Raw genomic sequence first — 20,622 nt, 5'->3', positions numbered from 1 at the left:
AATATTTTTAAATCTACGCCAAAAAAAGAATAACACAGCTAAAGAAAGGTCATGTTGTGCTACTTATTGACAGTGCTTTGTGTTTCCATTTTTTATTTTGCTTTTATCTAGTTTGATTTGGCAAGCTTGTTCATTACTCTTCCCTTCATTCACGTATATAGTGTGCAGAATACAGTTTGACATGGCTTTTCTTTATACCTTTTTTATGGCAGGATATCAACTGTTTTTATCAAAAGGCTTCCATTTCAGCACAAATCCCAGAAAATGCTGTAGCAAATAAGCATGTGCCAATGTCAATACGTTTTTTCAAGCTGTTAAGTATCTAGTTCTTTTCTACTCGTGCTCTTTTTATTGCTGCCATGGTGCTGAGGAATGCCAATACGTTTTTTCAAGCTGTTAAGTATCTAGTTCTTTTCTACTCGTGCTCTTTTTATTGCTGCCATGGTGCTGAGGCATGCCGAATTGCCCTGTTGGACCGCTATGAAAACTGGAATCAGGCATTTCACAGCTTTCCTCTTGAAGTGCAGAACTCTAAAATATGAAGGATGAATTCTCTGTTTTTCCTTCTCTGCTGGAGACATGAGAGAAGATTTCAACCATAGAGCTGTGGATCACTTTGAAAGTCCTTCTGACACACAGACTGCTGAATTTCAGGGGGTTTTCTCAGGTAACACTCTTGTTATGTTCTCTGTGCATCAATGCTATCCTCTTCTTTATTTTTGTCTTTCTTTTCTCTTTGTAATAAAGGGGAGGTCACTCATGACACAAGCCCCTTTAAAACAAAACAGCACAACTCCTCCCTTGCTTTAGCTGGATTTGTAGGAGTTGTAGGGAATTTAACATATTGACTCTTGTCATCATTTCAGTATTGTGTAAAACACTGAAAAAACTGGATTAAAAAGAAAAAAACCCCAATCTTTCTGCTATTTAAATATTCCATAAGAGCCCTGATTATAATTCTCTAAGCTGAGTAGCCCTATGGTCACCTGTCATAATAAAGGGTGTATTGCATAGGAACTGTGTATTTACACTACAAAAGTTGATCGATATCCCAAAAATATTTAAGGAATGAAATGGCAATTCAACTAGGCTGGGGGAAGAGTACTCCTTTTAAATAAAAACAGATTCCCTTAAAATATATGTGCATGTCTGCACATATATATAAATGAAGCAGGGGGGATCTGTTTTGAAGTTCCTACTGTTTGAACATTTGCTTTCAGACTGTGATGCAAAAAATCAGTCTCAAGCTGTACACTTCACAGAAAAGCTCTAATCTCCATAAAATTGCCAGAATAATCAAAATACTTCATTTACATTCAATATGTAACCTGAATTCTTTTCCATGCTCTGATGAGACAGACTGGAGTTCTGTTTTTTCTTCATTTTCTTCAGAATGAGACATAATTTCTCTTTATAAAATCTGCCTGTAACCTCCAAGTATCTGCAGCAAAGCTCCCTACTAACACAGATTCTGACTTATGCTCTCCAAGGACAGCTGTCCTGGCTTTTCCAGAAGATTAAACCCTCTGTGTTACTTCACACACAGAGTAAAATGCACCTGTTTCTAAGTACAGAGTGGGAATGTGGAAATTTAAAAAATAAAAACATTTTCCACTTTGCAGTTTGCCTCTTTGACAGAAGAGAATCATTCCACTTTGTCTTCATGATAACTTTAGTGACTTTTACCTCAGTCCAGGGTTTATACAGGACAGAAATTTTGGGAACTGCTGAGCAGTCTAACTGGAGAGATTGCTTCTGTTACAGGATATTTTCAGACCTAGACTATGAGTAAGGATACAGAATACAATAATTATGGATTTGCTTCCAGTACAAGTTCCCTGGAAGAGATAATCCAGGTTCATAGTGAAAAGAATTGACTATTATTTGTTCAGATTAAATCCTTCAGACTACCTATTCAAGAGTGCAAAGAATCCGACCATCGGCTCACTGCCTTCCTCAGGATATAGGATTAAGAACACTTTGCACCTTATAAATCCAGAATTCTTTTGCAAGACACAGGCAAGTATGAACGCCTTCCTGGGACAGAAAGGGTTGGAACACAGAAAGCTGAGGTGACACCCCATCAGAAAGAGCAGAGACCAGATACAATTGTTTTTCTCACCCACGGCTCTGTGGATGCCCACCCCGCTGAACCAAAACCCTCTCACCTCCTTCTCTTCACACGAGAAAAACTGGGACAGAAACAAAGCACCCAGAGTAGCTGACATGATTTTCACTGCACTAGGTGCCTTCTTCCTGCAGGGCAGCCTGTGCAACTGCTGCTTAAGAGATGCTTTTTTGCTGAGGGCTGACATTTGCAATAAGAAGAGGCACAGCTGCCAAAGGAAGAGTAATGAGGCAGCCCTGTGGTAAAAGCAGTGGGCAAAAGTACCCAAGGAGAAGGGGAAGAATAGCTGACCCAGAGCACCACTGTGGAAACTGGCCATCTCTTTCCAAATCTGCAGTTTCTCCGGGGTTCAGACAGATTATTCATTACAAATATTTACCTGGCAAGTCTTGGCATGTTTCTTTAAGATCTATATTGCTTGAGAGTATTACTGACACAGAACAGGGTTTTTTTCAATGTAAAATATTGATTTTCAAGTAAACTTGTCAGTGTGAAGGCTAAAATGGAAAAGGTGAGTTATGGACAAACCTTCTCAGGTCCTTCTTTTTTTATATAAAATATAACACTGATATAAAATATAACACACTAACTCAATTATTTTAGGCCAGGCTATTCTTTCATTTTTCTCTGCCTGGAAATTAGATGAATTTTCTCAGCCAACAGGAAAAGTAGAAGACTATTTCTACTTTTCACAGAAAAAGCAGAAACATTTTTCTGACTTGGAGGTTTGCCAAGTCTTACAAAGTCAGATGCAATTTTCCTGAGAGGTTTGACCTTCTCAGATTAAATTCCATAATCATATGCTTCTCTGAAATGTGGACTTTGTGCTCCCCCATTTTCTCAAGCCGCTATGTAAAGTTATATTTTACTTCTGGAAATAACAAGGGAAGAAAATGTGTTTCATAAAGGAGGTTGTTCCTCAAGATCTCAGTTGAAAAGCAACAAGTACACTTTACCATGCACACTGGAGTGAAAACATTTGAGAGATATAGTACCAGATTACTTGCTAATATTGTGCAGCTTCTGCATAGTTAGAGGCAGGATGTTGTCTAATCACCAATAACACAAAGGTATTTTTTGAGCCAAAACAACTAAAATTTTCAAAGAAAACAACAAAGACACACAGAAAGAAAAATTTCTCCAAAAATAACTAATATTTTCATACATAGGACTTCTGCAGCTGATGATCCCTTTCCTAGTCTTGTACAACCCCAAAAAAATACAAACATTTATTTACACACATTCCGAGAAGAAAATTACCATGCTGAGGCACATTATGCTGCCAGGTTACACCTATGGCTGGACTAGGTTTGAAAGCAGACAGATAATAGTGAGGAATAGCCATCAAGGTGCAATAAGTTCAAGCAGCTGCCTTGTCAGACTCATTCTGCTTCCTTTTATTCCAGTGTATTACTAAAACTCCCTTCAGAAAGAATACAGTCATGAAATTACTTTGCACTGTTGCTTCCTGACCAGAGACAGCCAGCAAGAGCTGTCCAAGCTCAGCAGCTGCGCATGATAAGAGGGGTGGAGAAGAGAAAAAGGTTCAATTCGTTTATATTTCCTTCGAGCAGAATGGAGCTCTTCTGTCAACATGATCTGGTGGAAACATAAACTCTTGATTTGATTACTCCTTTGATTTCACAATGGGTAGGATCCTCCTGTCAGTAAAGAGAACAGGAATTTCCACTGTGATAGTAATGGCTGTCATCCTGTGCATTTGAGATCGATTCCTTTACTCTGGGAGGTGTCTCATTTTCTGTTAAAAAAAATTAATAGTGCATTTTGTTGGTTTTTTCAGTAAATGTTCCCAAAACATGGCTTCAGTCTCTTTGATTCCAACTGCTAAGTATTGACACGCTTGCAAAAATAGCATGTAGTTGACAGACTGGAAGAGGATTTAACTTTCTTCAAAACAAAACCTAGACATATTCTAATCTCATCATTGAAACAGCATACACAACAGACTCAATGTCTTTTTACAGATTGGGTGGGGGTTTTTACCTCCATGTTACACACACACACACACACACTCATTTATTTATTTATAACAATACTCTTTCATTGCATTCCTACACCCTTCTTTGGGCCTCCCTCAGAGATAGACACAGCCTAGGACTGGTACCACAGTCTTACCTTTGCTGTCGTGGCTTCTCTTCAGAATCATCAGCACGTGTGACCTGCTCTGCCCTGGCTAACAGGCTCTGCCAGCAACTGCACCCTGCAGAAATAAAAGCATTTGGTAACTTTAGAGCTGTGATAAAATTCTTCTCTCTCCCAACACTTTTACAAGCTGTCTAATAGTATTGCCATTTTAGAGATTAAAGGTTTGCAGTGCCATGATTAAACCCAAGGTGAAAGATCAGTAGGAAAAAGAAAATCAAAATTCTCCTCAGCCTGTGAGATTCAGTGTTACAAAAGTTGTCAGATATTATCTGCTTGTACTTAAAGGCCCCAGGTACCCTCCATCCCCTAGCTTGCTTGAATGTATGGACAGCCAAAGACCCCCCCAAAATGGCAGGTCTATCCTGTCTGGTCTTAATTTCAGAGCTGTGTGTATTTCCCTGTATTTCAGGATATCAAAGGATATTTCTATTAGTTTTTGAATTCCAGCCTTACGTCATTATTCCTTACATTAAATCTGGCAGGCATTTTTACTCAAAGCATCAACTTTCATCTATATTCCATTTATGCTTTGACAAGACTAAGGTTATTACTTTCTCCTACTTTCTGCCTGATTATTAGGCTTACATGACTTACACTGATATTTATCAGCAAAGCTGAAGAAGCCACTCTGCCTCTTGTTAGGCATCTGCATTGCTGTTTCCTGTATGACTTATAGGTAATAGAATTACATTAAGACTCCAGCACTGTTTATTGTATTTGATCAAATTTGTTTACAAATGGAAATATTACATTCAAACTTCATCAAAATACATCATCTCCAGAGATCTGCAGATATTATTTACTCATAGGGAAAGTTTCTGTACATATTAATAGTTATTCAGTTCTTCCAGGTACCAATTTTTCTTAATACTCTCAAGACAATACATGACATATATCCCACTCAAACAGATCAATGGATAAATAGTACAGTAGCATTTTTCGGGGCTGCACTTCTGGAAAGGACAAACACACTGCTAGTATCAGGCTCTAGTTCAGTTTAAATTAAAGCATATCTATTCTGATTCCAAACTATAGCTTTGTTATAAAACAGCAGTTAGTGATAATAAAGGTAATAAAGCATGAATTAAAACAAATCTACATAAAACATTGCCTTCTCATAGTATGACTACAGACATAGTTATGCTTCAGAAACCATGAATTATTTATCTCACAAGCAATAGCATTTAATTGTCCCATCAAACAAATGTGGAAAATTACAGAAGTGCAGTAAAAGAGGAATATCATATGAATGTAAAAAAATATGCAATTATTTGAATACAGGCTATGTGATTAATGTCTTATGAAGCTAAGACATCTTTGAGTGCAGATCAGATTCCTACACAAGTCCATGATCATTTCACATTAAAACCCTCACCTTTATAACTGTGCACTTGACAGATTTGGAAGATGAGATGGAATTATACAGATTGTATTTAGAAGACTTAGACCAGCAAGTGCTGTCTTACAGAGCCTTACCCTCCAAATTAAGCAATCCTATTTTTTCCTGAGACTGTCTTCTAGCTGAAAGCATTTTCTGTATATACAACACTTGTAACAACCACCTATATTTGACAGCAATGAGACCATTAGGGTTGAGCACATACTTAGCATATCAATTATCCTCTGTTTACTGCACATGAATGAAATTTACTGTACACCTCTGTCTTGTTATTAAATTATACTACCACCCCCCAAAAAATAACCAAGCAAGCAAACAAGAAAAGCTCATCTGAAGAAAAGAGATTACAGAAAAGTTTAGTGTTTTATAGCAATACAACCCTTTCTTTTGTTTCCCATTCCAGAGTAAAGACATCTTGTGTTTCTTATCTCCTTCCCAAATAAGCTTTACAATAGCTACTTCAGAAGAAGTCAAATCAGCTGATTAGTGGTGTTCTGTCTCCACAAAATAGATCAAAACCATGAATAATAAAAGCTGCTGTTAATGTCTCAATGTGAAATTACTACCAAGGATGAGCTGTGCCTGAAACTGGCATACAGGGAGATATTCCTTACTTGCTCATTGGCTTGGAAAAATATTAATGAAATTACTTCTTTTTAAAAGAGAAAAACATTGAAGGTTTTTTTAGTCTGTTAGCAACTGGCATCATAATGTATTTTCTGCACTATGTGTAGCACCTGGCAGTACATCCTTGTAGAGCTATAAAAGAAAGTTGCTTGTATAACCTGGAAAGAAGGCAATTTACTGAAATTAGGTAATTCACCACTTGGGAAAAAATGCTCTGTGCTCTCTTTGGAAAACCCCACAGTATCTCTAAGGAAAGGCAAGGCATTTTTTGCCTTGTGTTGCTCATTAGCCAAAATGCAGGCACAGCTATTCATTTGGTGACATATGAGAAAGCTGAACCAGATCTCACAGCTCTGGGCCATTTCTCCCAGTGGACCATTCCAGACTGTGACTAACACAGGTTACAGGCAGGAGATCCCCAAGTGACCAGGGAGTAAAGGATGTTTTAGGAGCCTGTGCATAAAGGATCTTCTCCAGACTAGAAACATAAAGATTTTACAGCAGTTATTAACAGACCTCAAACCAAACAACTTCCAAGTGGAAAATCACTTTTTGTGTTTTCTTTGGCTTTGCCAAGCAAAGCTTTTTGCACAAAAACTTGCAGTTTTAAGTCCTGTTAGTAGACTAAGAGCTATTTGCAACAGCATCCTTCCCAGAGACTGCTTCTAAACTCCATCTGCTCTTTGGCTTACTTCCAGCAGGCACAGCCCCAGTGTTGGGAGAAAAAGGGAGAGGGGTTAGCACAGACACCCCTCCCTGCTCTCCTGCCTCCAGGCCACACCACGGGGTGCAGGTGGGCCACAGCACAGGACTGCAGCCAAGGAAAACCCTCGGGTTTGGCCTGAGGGCTGCTCAGTGTCAAACATTTCTGCAGCTTCAGAGGAGCAGCACCGCTGGGCAGCAGCCAGGGTCCTGTGAGCTGCCAGCTCTGAGGGCAAGAGGAGAACGGGAGAGACTTACAGGGGACACTGAAAACCCTCCTGGCTCTTCCAATGAGATCTAAGTCCAGTTTTGAGGAACAGCTCCAACTTTCTGTTACTGACATCTCTAACGTGGCGTTATCCGACCTGAAAACTCTTTATTCAGAGTTTATTATTCAGACTCTTTATTTTAAATACTACTTATCAATATAATGATTTGTCTGACCAGGAGCCTACTCCCATCTTGTTTTTGAGAAGTCCAGCTCCCTTCTGCAAATGGTCCTTCTACTTCACTTTAAAAACAAAGCTAGAATTAATCCTGAAAAAAGTACTGAATGTTTTCTTTTTAGTAACCCACTGCATTTCCATAATCCTTACATTTTTCTGACTTAATGGTAACAGCAGGTATTGCAACTGCAAGTTCTTCCCAAGAAGAAAAATCTGTTCAGATTTATGTTACCCATCACTCAGGCACTTTTTTTTTTGCTAGGGAGGCAAAGTCCATTTCCAGTTTTCAAGGTGATCACTGCCTCCATGGTTAGTTATGCTTCTTCTGACAGCCTCTGGGTAGAATTTCAAGGCAGTATAAACACGAGTGAAGAGCATTGGAGAATATAATTTTCACTCCTGTGAGAATGCTTTCAAAAATTATCAGCTTAGTATCCCCACAATGTAATTTGGTTTGCAAAGGAAAATGCATTCCTACGTGGGTGTTTTGCATGTATTATAACCCATTTTGCTTAAAACTGCATTGTGTGCTCTCCCTGGGTGTAGAAGACCAAAATGACCTTCATGACACAGTATCAACAGAAATATTTTTATGTTTTAAGCAAAAATATTTTGATGGAAAAGTGTCTGCCATATACACCACCAGTTATATGGCATACATATGTCAAATATAGAATTCACTCAGAATTATTTTCCTTCTGAAGTCTTACCTTTATATTAAGCATAATTTCCTTTTCATCCTGATGTGAGTTTAAATTTGAAATTCTCACTGTATAACCACATGCAGCAGCAGGCATATTTCATTCTGCCAATGCAGAATATGTGCTGTAACCTGTGGCATACTGTTTGACTTTTCAGTGTCAGCACAAATGACTACCCATTAGAAGATTTAAAAATCTTAATAATGTCATCACTCAAGTGTTTTCAACATTCATCTACATCTCACTTAAGTTTGGAGGGTGAAGCAGATTTTAACATAGCAGTGATAGTAGCTCTGTACAAGGGAAGCAAAAATGAGTGTCATTTATCCCCCTTAAGGCTTCAGCAGAACCTAAAGAGTTCCACCAAGAGCAAAATTAACTGGTCTCAGTTTTGAGAGCTCCATGTGCTGCACTTCACATCTGTGCAACTCCAGAATTTTGGATGAGATTTGAACAGTCCCAGGAGTTTACTTCTTTTCCCTGCCAAGCATTATGAATCCTTGAATGCTTTGCTACCTCAACAATGCTGGATTTATCTTCATAGTCTGCAGGGACTCAGATCCTACAAGTCTTGGGCTTCCCATCTTTAGAATCACAGAATCAGTTAGGTTGGAAAAGACTCCAGAGATCACTGAGCCCAAGCTATGGCAGAACACCACCCTGACAACCAAGCCATGGCACTTAATGCCACGTTCAGTCTTTCCTTAAACACCTCCAGGGACAGTGACTCCACCACTTCCCTGGGCAGCCCATTCCAACATCTAATCACAGAAAACCTGTACACATCATCTCCAGTTGTAACAAGTGGCACAAATTAAAAAAAAAAAAAAAAAAATCAAAACTTCAAAGATTAGTCAGCTCAACTTGACAATTCCCACAGGAATCAATTTCCATTGAGATCCCATATTTTAAGAGGTAGATTTCTTAATATTAGGTGTCTACTAATATTAGAATTCCCTCTTCAGAAATATGTATGTGTTGTATATTAAGAGAACTGGGTATAGTTCTACTCAGTCTTTTTCTTTGTAAAGTTTTCAAAGCACCAGTGTCTGGAAAACTACATCCCCAAGAGTTTAAAGGGCTGACAACACTGTCTTTGAAAATTTGTGAAGGGTTTTATAGAGTAAAAGGACCATAAAAGAGTAAATGTAGCATCTATCTTTAAAACTGGTAAAGAGATGGAGTACTCAAATAAGTGTCTTGCAGAACCTGTGTAGTCTACAGTGTGAAGGTCCTGAGAATTATGTTTCTGATCTCTAATGACCTATAAAATTCTGCTAAGAATTTTACAAAAGTTGAGGGAAATGTTCTCTCTCCCATTTAGATTTTCTGGTCTCTAATAAGTACTGTGACCTCAGTTGCAGTCTTCCTCTCAAAGGCAATTTGTACCCCTCTGGAAAATGGACTATCACATCACTCAATTAGAATACAGAAGTTTTCCTCTTCTAGTCAACTAATTTGTATGGCATGTGAGTATTTAATATCTTTAAGAGCATGTAACAGCTTACAAGAAGTCTGCCAAGAGGTCAAAGAGTTATTAGGATACAGACAGCCATATTCACGTTGAGGAGAATTGAATACATTTCATTTCATTACGAACAGAAGCAAAACCCCGAAGCTTTCTCATGTTAGGCAAAGGAATTAAGATCTGATATACTCAGCCACTTCTGCTTCACCCTTGCTGTGTGAAGCAGTAACTGCAGACACAGCTTCACACTCACAATACATTAGAAATATAGATCAACCCTGCTCCCTCATCTCCTTACCAAACCAAAACACTTCATTCTGGTTAATACAACTACTATACTTAAAATATTTTAGAGGAACTGAACCATTTTCTATTTTAAATGAGGAGAATTTTCAATGGATCTATGGCCCAAAAAGTCTTTTGATTTGGGGTCAGTCAAAACTTTTGTTCTGTTTCACTTACAAAGATACAGTATTTTTACATTCCTGTAATTAAATACATTTTTGAGCAACAAGGTCTAGATCTTCATTCAGATTAATTCCATAATATGTACTGCAGACAGATTAAATAACAAAACCAAAGGCATTCAATTCCAGTGGCTCATCTGCTTTCATCTTTCAGAGACAGAAATCTCTCCTCTACTTCATGATCTACGAGAGGGATGCTGAAGAACTTGTCTCTTAATAAAGCACGTGGCCTTGGAAACAACCTGATGAAAAGTGAGAATGGTTTCCCATATACCTTTACCCCCTCTGAACAGTGAAAGGTGCAGAGGAGTCCTTCACAGCCAAGCAGCCCATGCACTGACAAGGTTAAATCCCTGCAAGTCCAGGATTAATCCCTAGGGTGAGAGAGCCAAAAGGCTGGGACAAGTTTCCCAAACTCCTGTGATGCTCTGAGGCACAGGAACTTAAAGGGCTGCACTCAGACAAGCCTTCTCAGTCATATTCACAACCTCATTTATCTATTTCCTGCAGGCTTGGAGTGCTCCCAGACTGTGTTCACTGTGCATCACCCAGGAAAAAACATATCAGATTGTGATTTAACTTTTAAATAAGTTTTCTCTTCCTAGAACATCTGCTTTTGTGCTGCTTTCCATGTGCCACAGGGTGTTGTAACAGTAATGTATAGTTACAAGTGGACTGCATTTGACAGCCATTAATACTAAATGACATTTTCAGCCATGGTGATGCACAGGGGGCCCTGCTCCTTTTCTGCATCTTTTCCAGAAAGATAACACAAGGCAGAAGCAAAAAGGAAAGTAGCAACATGCAAAATCCAGTTCACAGGTTCAGCTCATGGACAGGAAGTCATACCCAAAAGGGTGACTTTTTCCCCCCATAAATAGAGTAAGAAAAATCAGTGTAACAGACAAAGCAATGAACGGAATTGTGTCTGTACTCCTGGAGCACAGTTCCCACAGCTTGTCACAAAATGGTACTTGAAAATAGAAATGCAGGATGACTTGTCTTGAATGCAGCAGGTAAGGGAAGCAAACAGGGAGCAGTTACAGCAGCACACAAGCTGGTGAAAGACATCAAAGGAGAAACAAAACTGTGTGGGATAATACAGAGATCTATTTGGCCACTTCATATATTCAGAAGGTAGATGGCCCAAGATGCATTTGGCAGTTTGCATTTGTTCTCCCTGCAGAAAGATTGGAATATGCTTCTTCAAAAATATTCAAAGCAAAAAAGGAGTTGATCAGGAAAGAAAATGGTTGAGAAAAAAAATTACAGTCAGCTTGGAAATAGGTAAAACAGAGGTTGTGGACAGTCTGCTGCCAAGACCATCCTTCTAGCATGGTTTGCTTTCTTAAAAAATTCCAGCTGCTCCCATTACTAGAAGAGACTTGTGAGGATTTTTCTTATTTTTCTATTATTAGTATTTTTTATTATTTACCTCTTCATTCTTTGAGGCAAATTATTAAGTATTATTTTGCAAGAGAGAAATGTGCCCAAAATTACTACAATTGCTTTAATAGACACAGAGCAGGAAGCAGGGACTGAATGTAGGTTTCTGGAGTTTCTGTGTCACTTGCTAAACAGCAAAACCTTGCATTTCTATGGCAACATATGTCTCTTTCTGTGGGCTGTCTGTGCAGCCTGTGACTGGAACAATTCACATGGGGAACCTAAGCCCACAGGTGTTAGGGGTGAGAATCATTGTTGCAGTGCTGATTCTTTCTCTTTTGAGTCGTCTGAATACAGATTATACAGTTCAATTTTAGGCACACAGTTCAATTTACGGATCATTATGGGCCAGTCTTCCCTAGATGCTGAATAAAGTGACTCAAGAATTTCTCATTCAAATACTTCCCTGCAGAAATGCTTTTTTCACAAAACAGAAATTTACAGGAAAAAATCCAGTTTTACCCGAATTCACTCTTTTGAGAAATTCATAATGATAGCAGGGCCTTTTCTTCTCCAGGGAAAAAGAAGGATTAAAAAGCATTTGCCAGACAGGCAGCTCACAAATTGAGATGGGTTCTTATCACGTTATTTTTTCCTGAGAGTTTTTTGGGGTTTTGTGTGCAGGTGTTGATGGTTTTGTTGTTGTTTTGGGGTTTGTATTTTGTGAAGTTTTTCCACATCCTGGACATTCCCTCCCATAAAATCCAATCATCCATATGTTTGGTTTTTTTAAAATCTCAAATTTGAAACAAACTTCTATCACCTCCATCACTCTTTTAATTTTACTTTCTATTTGAAGATTACTGAAAACCCAGTATCTGTCTACAGGTATTAGAATGCTGCAGACAACAAGAATTGTTGGAGAAACGGATCCAAGATCATCATAGCATTTGTCAAATAAAATCTCAACATCCCAGTGCCAAAGATATGTTAAACAGAAGCACAGTACAGATGTTGATGTCAAATATTTAAAATTGAATTGAACAAGAAGAGAACAATTTTATTTTGAAGATGACATAAATCTTATTTAACTTGCCTATACCACAGGGTGGTGTCACTGCAAATTTTTGATGTCTTTCCACTAGCAATTAAGGTGGTGTGGTTGTGTGGGTGTCTGACTACACACTAATGTTTTTTAAAAAGTCCTGGATGAAAATTTCACAGAAAGATACAGTCCTGGAAAATATTGAGTGCTAAACAAAATCAAAACAAAGGTGCTGGGAAGAACTGGACTCAAATTCACTCCAGAAGGGAAAGTCTGAAGGGCCCAACTTGTATATTTGGTCAAAGAGCCATGTTTCAGTACCAGAAGAATGACCAGCATCCCTTACTCACATTCATCCTATAGCACTGTGTATAAATATTTTACACTTCACCTGATTATATTTACTATAAGAATTTTAAATGTGTATCTGGGATGTATATTTTTTCACCAGCATGGGAGTAGTGTTTTTTGGAAAAAAAAACCAAACAAACACAAACAACAACATTAAAAAAATCACTGCTACCAATCCTGTCTTCAGCAGGTACCTGATGAAACACTGCAAAAATTGTGAGTTAAATACCCAGGGTGAAACAAAAGTACAGTGCCATTATTTTGGTGCACTTACAATTCCACTGTAACTCTCAATAAAACCAGCATGAGATTGATAAGATAAAAGAAAGTAAAACCTGTTTCTCTGAAATTCTCCTGGGACAAACAACCCTGCTAAATTTATTTAATCCTTGGAAGTTCACACATATGCTGGAACTATGGCCAACTCATTCCTCTGTTCTAAATGTAATAAACACATGACAAATCTGATCCCATCAGGAAGTTAATACCTCAGAAAAGCAGTCAGGTGGGGGTTTTTTACCCCTTTGAAATAATGGGAAGCTTTTATTATATGCACTGGAATTTAACTATTACTTCCATGTCTTGTTAGGAAAGTATTAAGGTGTGGGGATGTCTGAAGCAAAGCTATTAAGTTATTTGATGACTTGACTTAGTTATTCTATTAGCATACCTGATGACAAATATTAAGAATTCCATTAGAGACTGGAATTGTAGCTGGTAAATCTAAAATCTCAGTGTCCACTTTGCTTGAAAGAAATTAATATATATCCAAGGAAGTGACTGAACAAGTGCACCAGGGGATTAATTTCCAGTAGATTTTGTGTAGAGGGGGTGAGAGCAATGGAAAAGTAATGTAACCACTCTTGAAAACTGAAGTAATTTTAAAATATCTGTGGCTTCAGTACAGTCTATTGTCACTACTGTTATTAAGAGCAGTAATCAAGTATATAGTTTAATTATAATTTTTTATTAAGTATTAAGTATTTAAGCAGTATTTAGTTGCCTTCCAGGAATTCCAAGTAACTCTTCTAGAGAGTAAACATTACCTGTGTGTATGCTGGGCACAGGCACACCCATACAAATATGAATCAAGTTGGGCAGCAGAAGCACTCAGTAGTGCATTGCAGAGGTGTCTGAATGCATTAGCCCAGAAGCAGCACAGAACTGAGTGTGACTCTGCCATTTTTGGCACTGCAGAGACTTCTGCAGTGCTCTGGAGCTGCACCAAGGTGGGTTGGTATGAGTTTCACCCTATGACATACAGCAGCTGTCCATTCCTAGAATGGAGATTATCTGCACTGTTATTTTAATTAAACCTCAGGCTCAGATTGCATGTCCACTCTTAGGTACATAATGGATGAGGAAGGCATGCAGCATGCTACACCTTGGAATGAAGAGCAGGAAAGCAGCTCAGGCAGGCAGAGTGTACTCTCCTAACAACTAATCTGAGAGAAAACTGCAGCCAGCATTATTCTGCTCAGAAAGAACTTTCCCTCAACTGCATTAGCTGCTCACATCATAACTATTCTGAAATCATAACTGGCAGTTCTCCCTGCCAAGGCTTTGGTTTGATAAAGGTCAGTCCAGAAGTAAAATTTAAGAGTGTTATGATGTTTGGCTTAAAATAGCAATTCACTTCTGGAATTGAAATTTACAAAAGGTATTGTGCTAAAATGCTTGTGTTTGAAGTTTATGCTTGTTCATCCAGCTGAAAGTTTGGCCACTGGCTGGGGAACTTGTATACCAGACAACACATAAAGGATGATAAATGCAAACAGGACATATAGGAAATAAAAGCTGGAAGAGCTCCAAGTGCCTCCTCAGGCAACAGAATGTACAATCACTGCCACTTGCAACAATTTTGACACAGCTTGTTGTGGAGAAAGTTGAGATGTTCTTTATGTAATCAATATATAACGACAGAAAAAGAGCATCTAACTGGAAAGTCAAGCACAGATAACCAAGCAACATCTGGTCCACACAAATTATCACAGAGCAGGACAGAGGAAAAGGAATCAAGGCCAGAAAAAAAAGTCTTTGATCCATGCACAATCGTTACAGGTCTGACAGTCAGTCCCTCAGGTCACCCAGGCAGTCAGAGAGCAGCAATGAGGAGAGGAAAGGAGGGCAGTGGTTTGCAACCACCTGTCCTTCAGACAGAACACAATCAGTAGCTCAGGATTTGCTGGCAATAGCAGCATCCTCAAATGCTTCCCTCACCTTCCTTCAGCAGGCAGGTCCTGCAGATATTTGGCACTGGACCGGGAGGCATAGGGAACTCAGCAGGTTTTGTCCTTCTGCACAGCTGTGTGACAGATCCCAACTACATAAATCTTGTATCTTATCCCAGAATTTGCCCAAAGTAATTTTTTTACTTCTTAATGTGCACATTCACAAATACACACAATTTTCCTATTTTAGTTCTCCTCCCAAATGCTCACATATTCTTCAGAAAGGAAATAAATTATATCACTGTACTCTGAATAGCTAAAGCTCCTGAAAACAGCTCTCAGAAAAATGGGAAAAAACATCGTAAGAAAATATAATTTCACAATTAGAAAGTGTATTTGATTGCAGAATATATGTCTTTATTTGCTAAAGAATTGCTTTATCCAATTTGCCAGGGCCCTGATTGCTGTGTGCTACTTGGAAGTGATTGCTGGAGACTAGACTTGCAAAAGGCTATCACTAGAGGAAAATATTCCAGTGCCAAGTTTGTATTCTGGTTCCCAGTCAGGATGATTGATAGTTTTATGGCCTTCAGCTACAACCCCAGCCTTAGACAGCTGAAGAGAAAGTACAGCCCAGTGCTCTGAGGTAACCTCCCTCTGTACGAGCAGCTCTCTCAGAAGTACCTTTGCTGTTTATGCAAACAGGGTAAGGGCAGACTGCAGGAGAAACAACCTCCCAAGCTGCCCCAAAGGAGAGCATTTTTGCTGTGGCTCAGAGCTGCAGAGCAAAATGGGTTAAAGCAGTGTGCCCAGGTGATCAGCATGCACAGGGGGACAGGCGGGAGGCACAGAATTAGGTCACCCTACAGCAGCCTCAAGGATGCCGTAACCCATGCCAGAAGGAGCTTTCAGAGAGTCATTTACAGCACACTCCTCACTCGCTGCTCCAGGGGAATAAAAACCTTCAGAGTTAGTGCCCACCTGGGAGGTCAGTGCAGACGGGCACTGCAAATTCAGGTCCTGCCTGACAGTGCAGTAACTTCCACGTGTATGGAACTCCGAATGCCCCAGACCGAATTAATGGCTTACAGCCCTGCCTGATCTAAAAAAGCTGCAGTTCCCCCGTTCAGGGGGTACTTTTCTTTCACTCCAGCTTTTTTCAAGCCTTTTGATTGTAAATTCCTCGGGGCAGGGAGTGTCATATTTACACAGTGAGAGTCTGCTTGTGGGAGGATTTTGTAGCTGCTACTGTAAGAATAGTAAACACGAAAAGCAGAACTGGCAGAACAAAGGCTTAACAAAAACACGAGTCATCACAATTTCCAATTCCAAACCACCTAAATAGGGTAAGGCAAATATTTTGAGGATTTAGTCAAAACACCTCTTCAAAACCTAGAAATATGTGGTGTCTACAATTCATAAACCAACTGAATGTTTCCTTTGTTTGCAATCCTTCTCCAGAAAACCCCCAGGTATCAATGGAGACCTTCTGAAACCCAAGAACAAATTTGTGATCTTGCTAGACTGCATCTGAAAAAAAAGAGTCAAACAGCTCAAAACTGCAGGGGAAAACAAGAAGTAGGAAAAGCCTCTGAATATAAATCCCCCTGGGTACCTGCTAGGCTCCGGCACCTGTAACCTGCAGCCAAGGCACCTCTGTCTGCAGAATACAGCAACTGCAGAGCTGTGAAAAAGGCTGAACATGTACTTATGGATACTGCAGGGGCAGGGGTAAGAGCAGTCTCTGTGGCCAGCCAATATGACAACATACAATTATTACTTTACTTATCAGCTTTAATGCAGATGCTTCTATGCATACACAGTGATGAAAATGGGGAGCTGCACGCTGCCTTAACGTGAAATGCACAGTGCTGATGATTGCAAATGATGAACTGCTTCATCTCTCTTCCCACAGTCAAATAGGGATGGATTAATTGTTACCTTATTAATTATTTACATTGCAATAATGCCCTGAGACCAAATCCATATACTTTTCTGCTAGCGTAGACACTGCTTGTGAATGTGTCTTTAGTAGATCATTCTTTTACAGGCCTTTGTAAAATATTTAACATGAAACTAAAAGAGAACTGACAATGGCTGGGACCTCAGATACTGAACCTACTGTCTACACTGCTTCCAGTAAAACCTTTTTCTTCTCTACACTTTGCCACCTGCCAATAGTCATCTGACAGCTCTCACTTCCATGCCCCCATCTCCCCGGGGCGTGGATTATCTCTTAGTTCTTTACATAGCACGAGTTTCTGCCCATGGCCAGGGGTCCACAAAGCCATGGGAAGAGCAGCAAAGCCAAACGCAGTGTGAACACCATGAATGGGCAGATGAATAGTTAATAGCTTTGCCTAAGGCTAAAGCCAGGATTGAAGGCAGTCTTGATCATTAAGCTACAGAATTTTGAATTCACAAGGCTATGTTTCTAGGGGAAAAAATTAATTAGCTTTGCATGGGGGCCACAACCCAACAAATGTACCAACAACTGTGCTGATAGGACAATACAACAGCAAGAGCCAGGCATTGAAATGTAAGCAAAAACTAATGTTGAGTGATAAAGGTTACAGCAACAGCTAGGTGTCCACGGTCCACAGATAGAAACCAAAATCATGGGAAAAAATCCAACGTATGTGGTGAGAGCTAATCTAATCATACACTGATTGGTTTGACAAGCAGCTTCTGATTACTCCTTATGCAAGTAAGAGAAAAAAAGGGATATTTCTAAATTTATGGCATGAAACCAGATGTATTTTGGTGCTTTCTCGAGTTGGCTGAAAGCATGCAACAGAAACATTTCATAGGATCATATCTGTTTTCATGGCATAGTGTCAAAACACAGGTTGACAGTTTCATCTTGACTACTTTAAGACATTTTCTTCTGAAATGTTGACATTTATATTTTATCTCAATTGGGCATTATGTCAAAGAAAAATCATTTTGTTGTATAAAAAGTGAGGGTTTTTTCCAGTATCTCTCTTTTTTGAAAATAATCATTTTTGCAACCTAATGAAATGTAAAATCTATTTTCCATGTTTCAGAACATGCACCTATTTAGTATTTTTTTTTTTAAGTTATCAAGATACAAGTTTCAATTCACTTGTTTGCTCACTTGGGCATAGAAGTAATGTATGGCCACTTCAGGATCATGGCTTTTGAAATCTGTGGACGTTCAGGTGGTTGAATAACCTGGAACAACTGAAATCAAAGGGAATATCCACTAAACTCTGGATGTCTCCAGCTTTCAGCAAAGCAAAAGAGTTTTCACTGCAAACAATATTTTAAATCAGCATGACAAATCAGAATGAAGTATTAGCTACCCTTTTATTTCTGGATTCAGGAAGAAATTTAGATTAAACCTTCCTTTAGGATATATCAAGCATCTACTGACATAAAATATTTTTAACAAAAATGGTCACTGTATAAAGGGGGAGAAATTCATGCAAAACCTTTTATTTGGTCATAGTTACTACTTAAGTATGCTAAAATAAACAGATAATTACATTTACAATAGAAGTTAAGTTCCTGATGTACTTCAAAGGGAAGGGCAGTCAGGTGAAGTGCTTTTGACAATATTTTCCCCATGCTTTGAGCACATACTGCCAACAATCTAATGAGGCACCTTTCTAGTATGAGCTGTAGGTCAGAAAAATCCATGATAAAAGTAATGATTCTCTTTTTGAAAATCTGTGGGTCAAAGAAGAGGCATGATGTGGCTGCACAGCAACTTTGCTCTGTAATATTAATTTTGTCTCTGTTCCTGCCTTTCCCTCTCCAAAGTCAATTGTCAATCTCCTCACACATCCTTGATGACAGTAATTTGCTTGCCTGCTAACAGATGAAAAGATTTTAGTTATGAGATATATTTAATAAAATTCCCTATCTCTCCCTCTTGGGCCCATTATTAGCAATTGAAATGTATTTATTATGGTAAAAAAGGTGGTGCCTCAAGCTGAGGGCTATTGTCACTCTCACACTCATTTGAAAGCAGTGCTGACAATACTCGAGCACTGTTTGGTTCTGGTAAATGTGCAGGCAAAGCTACCAGCACACAAAGGGCTCTGATTACACCGAGCAGAGATTCCATGTCACAGCTCCCAGCCTCAGGGTGTCAACCCACCCCAAAGGCCAGCATTCCTCAGCTTTTTCAGCTGGAACATCCTCTTTGAAAATATTGCATCCCATTCAAATTTACTCTAGCAAAGTATGTATTTCCATTGACATCATGTACAGGTTGTTTATTTGTTCTGCCAGATTAGCCAAATATTTTGTAGGTGAAGACAATATGTTTGTTCTAATGAAACTCACCTCAACTTAAAAATTTACTACACCATCTTTATTTTCTCCCACACAGTACATCTAATACATTTAGCTAAAATACCAAGAGATGGTTACAGATGGTAAAATGCATTTCTACATCTTTGGAGTGCCCCAGTCACTCAAGTACATTTACAGCTCTACTCTTTGGTTAGTTTTGCTCTTTTAAGGTGAAATGTCTCATACTTCCCTTTCAGAGCAAATAAAAGTGTTTGAAGTTTCAAGAATCTCAAGAGTCAAGAAAACCATTTTCTACTAAACTACCCTCTCAACTGGCTTGAAATGAAATGTCAGGCTGTCAGCTGAAAAACCCCACAGCAGAGCATGGTGCCTCTCACTGACGGTATCATGAACAGGACACACAGTGCTACTGCTCTTTTCTTTACTCTTCCCCATCTATTTTCTCCACCCGTGTTCCAACCAGACAGTTGTTTCTCTGTGAATGTGGAAAGGAAAGATAAAATCAAGGCCAAGTTCAGTTGTTACCTCTGACAGCTGACCAAGAAAGCAGAATCTTTTCTTAAATGTAACTTTTACATTGGCTTCCCACGTCAGCTGCACAAGTTGTTCTGTCCTGGTAGTTGTTGACAGTAGCTATAAAAAGCATAATATATTCATTTTCAAAATCATACTTCTAAATAACCCTTCCATGACAGCTGGACCAGACATTTTCCTGTCCTAAATGAGGTGTGCTTAGGGAGGAACGGGAGAAAGCAGAGAGAAAAACAAGCACTTTTTTGCACTGCATTTCTGCTTTTAGCTCATTCATTCTCTAACCCTATTTCTCTCATTTAAGATTAACTGATAAAAAGGATGAGCTAGCAACACCATTAAAGGAAAAGAAGACCATCACCTTGAAAAAAGAAGAAAGAAACTTCAGAATTGAGTTTTTTAAGTAAAAAGACACCAACACTTATCTTGTCAACAATTGGTCAGGAGCTACTTTTGTTATGCTTTTATTTGTAAAGCAAAAAGAAGTGGAACAGTTTAGGTACCGAATAAAGAAAGAGGGACCTTGAACAACAAATTTATAATAAATATACATTTCAGAGACACATGCCAGGTCTAATGAAGTTGGGGTTTCTTTGTAAGGAAGTCTCTGGCAGCAGACAGATCAACATATGGAAAGGGTAAACAAAGCAAAGAAAAATAAAACCCTACAATGAAAATAATGAATAGGGGGGAAAAGGAAACCAGATTCAAATCTCTGCTTGTTTAGAGACTGTAAATTTCCTAACCAGC

General features: G+C 38.9%; 1 long non-coding RNA gene across 1 annotated transcript in view; it reads right to left on the bottom strand.

The window, feature by feature from the left end:
- LOC108447473 overlaps positions 1 to 20,622 on the bottom strand; it is a 399,010-nt gene that overhangs the window by 322,205 nt on the left and 56,183 nt on the right. The window contains exon 2 of the long non-coding RNA XR_001863064.1: positions 4,265 to 4,349. This is a non-coding gene — a long non-coding RNA (uncharacterized LOC108447473). The remainder of the gene's footprint in view (positions 1 to 4,264; positions 4,350 to 20,622) is intronic.

Source organism: Corvus brachyrhynchos, unplaced genomic scaffold, assembly GCF_000691975.1.
Source record: "Corvus brachyrhynchos isolate BGI_N302 unplaced genomic scaffold, ASM69197v1 scaffold346, whole genome shotgun sequence".
In the NCBI taxonomy this organism is placed as follows: domain Eukaryota; kingdom Metazoa; phylum Chordata; class Aves; order Passeriformes; family Corvidae; genus Corvus; species Corvus brachyrhynchos.
Note: the sequence above shows the minus strand (reverse complement) of the source record. Positions and strands in the feature narration are given on the sequence as shown.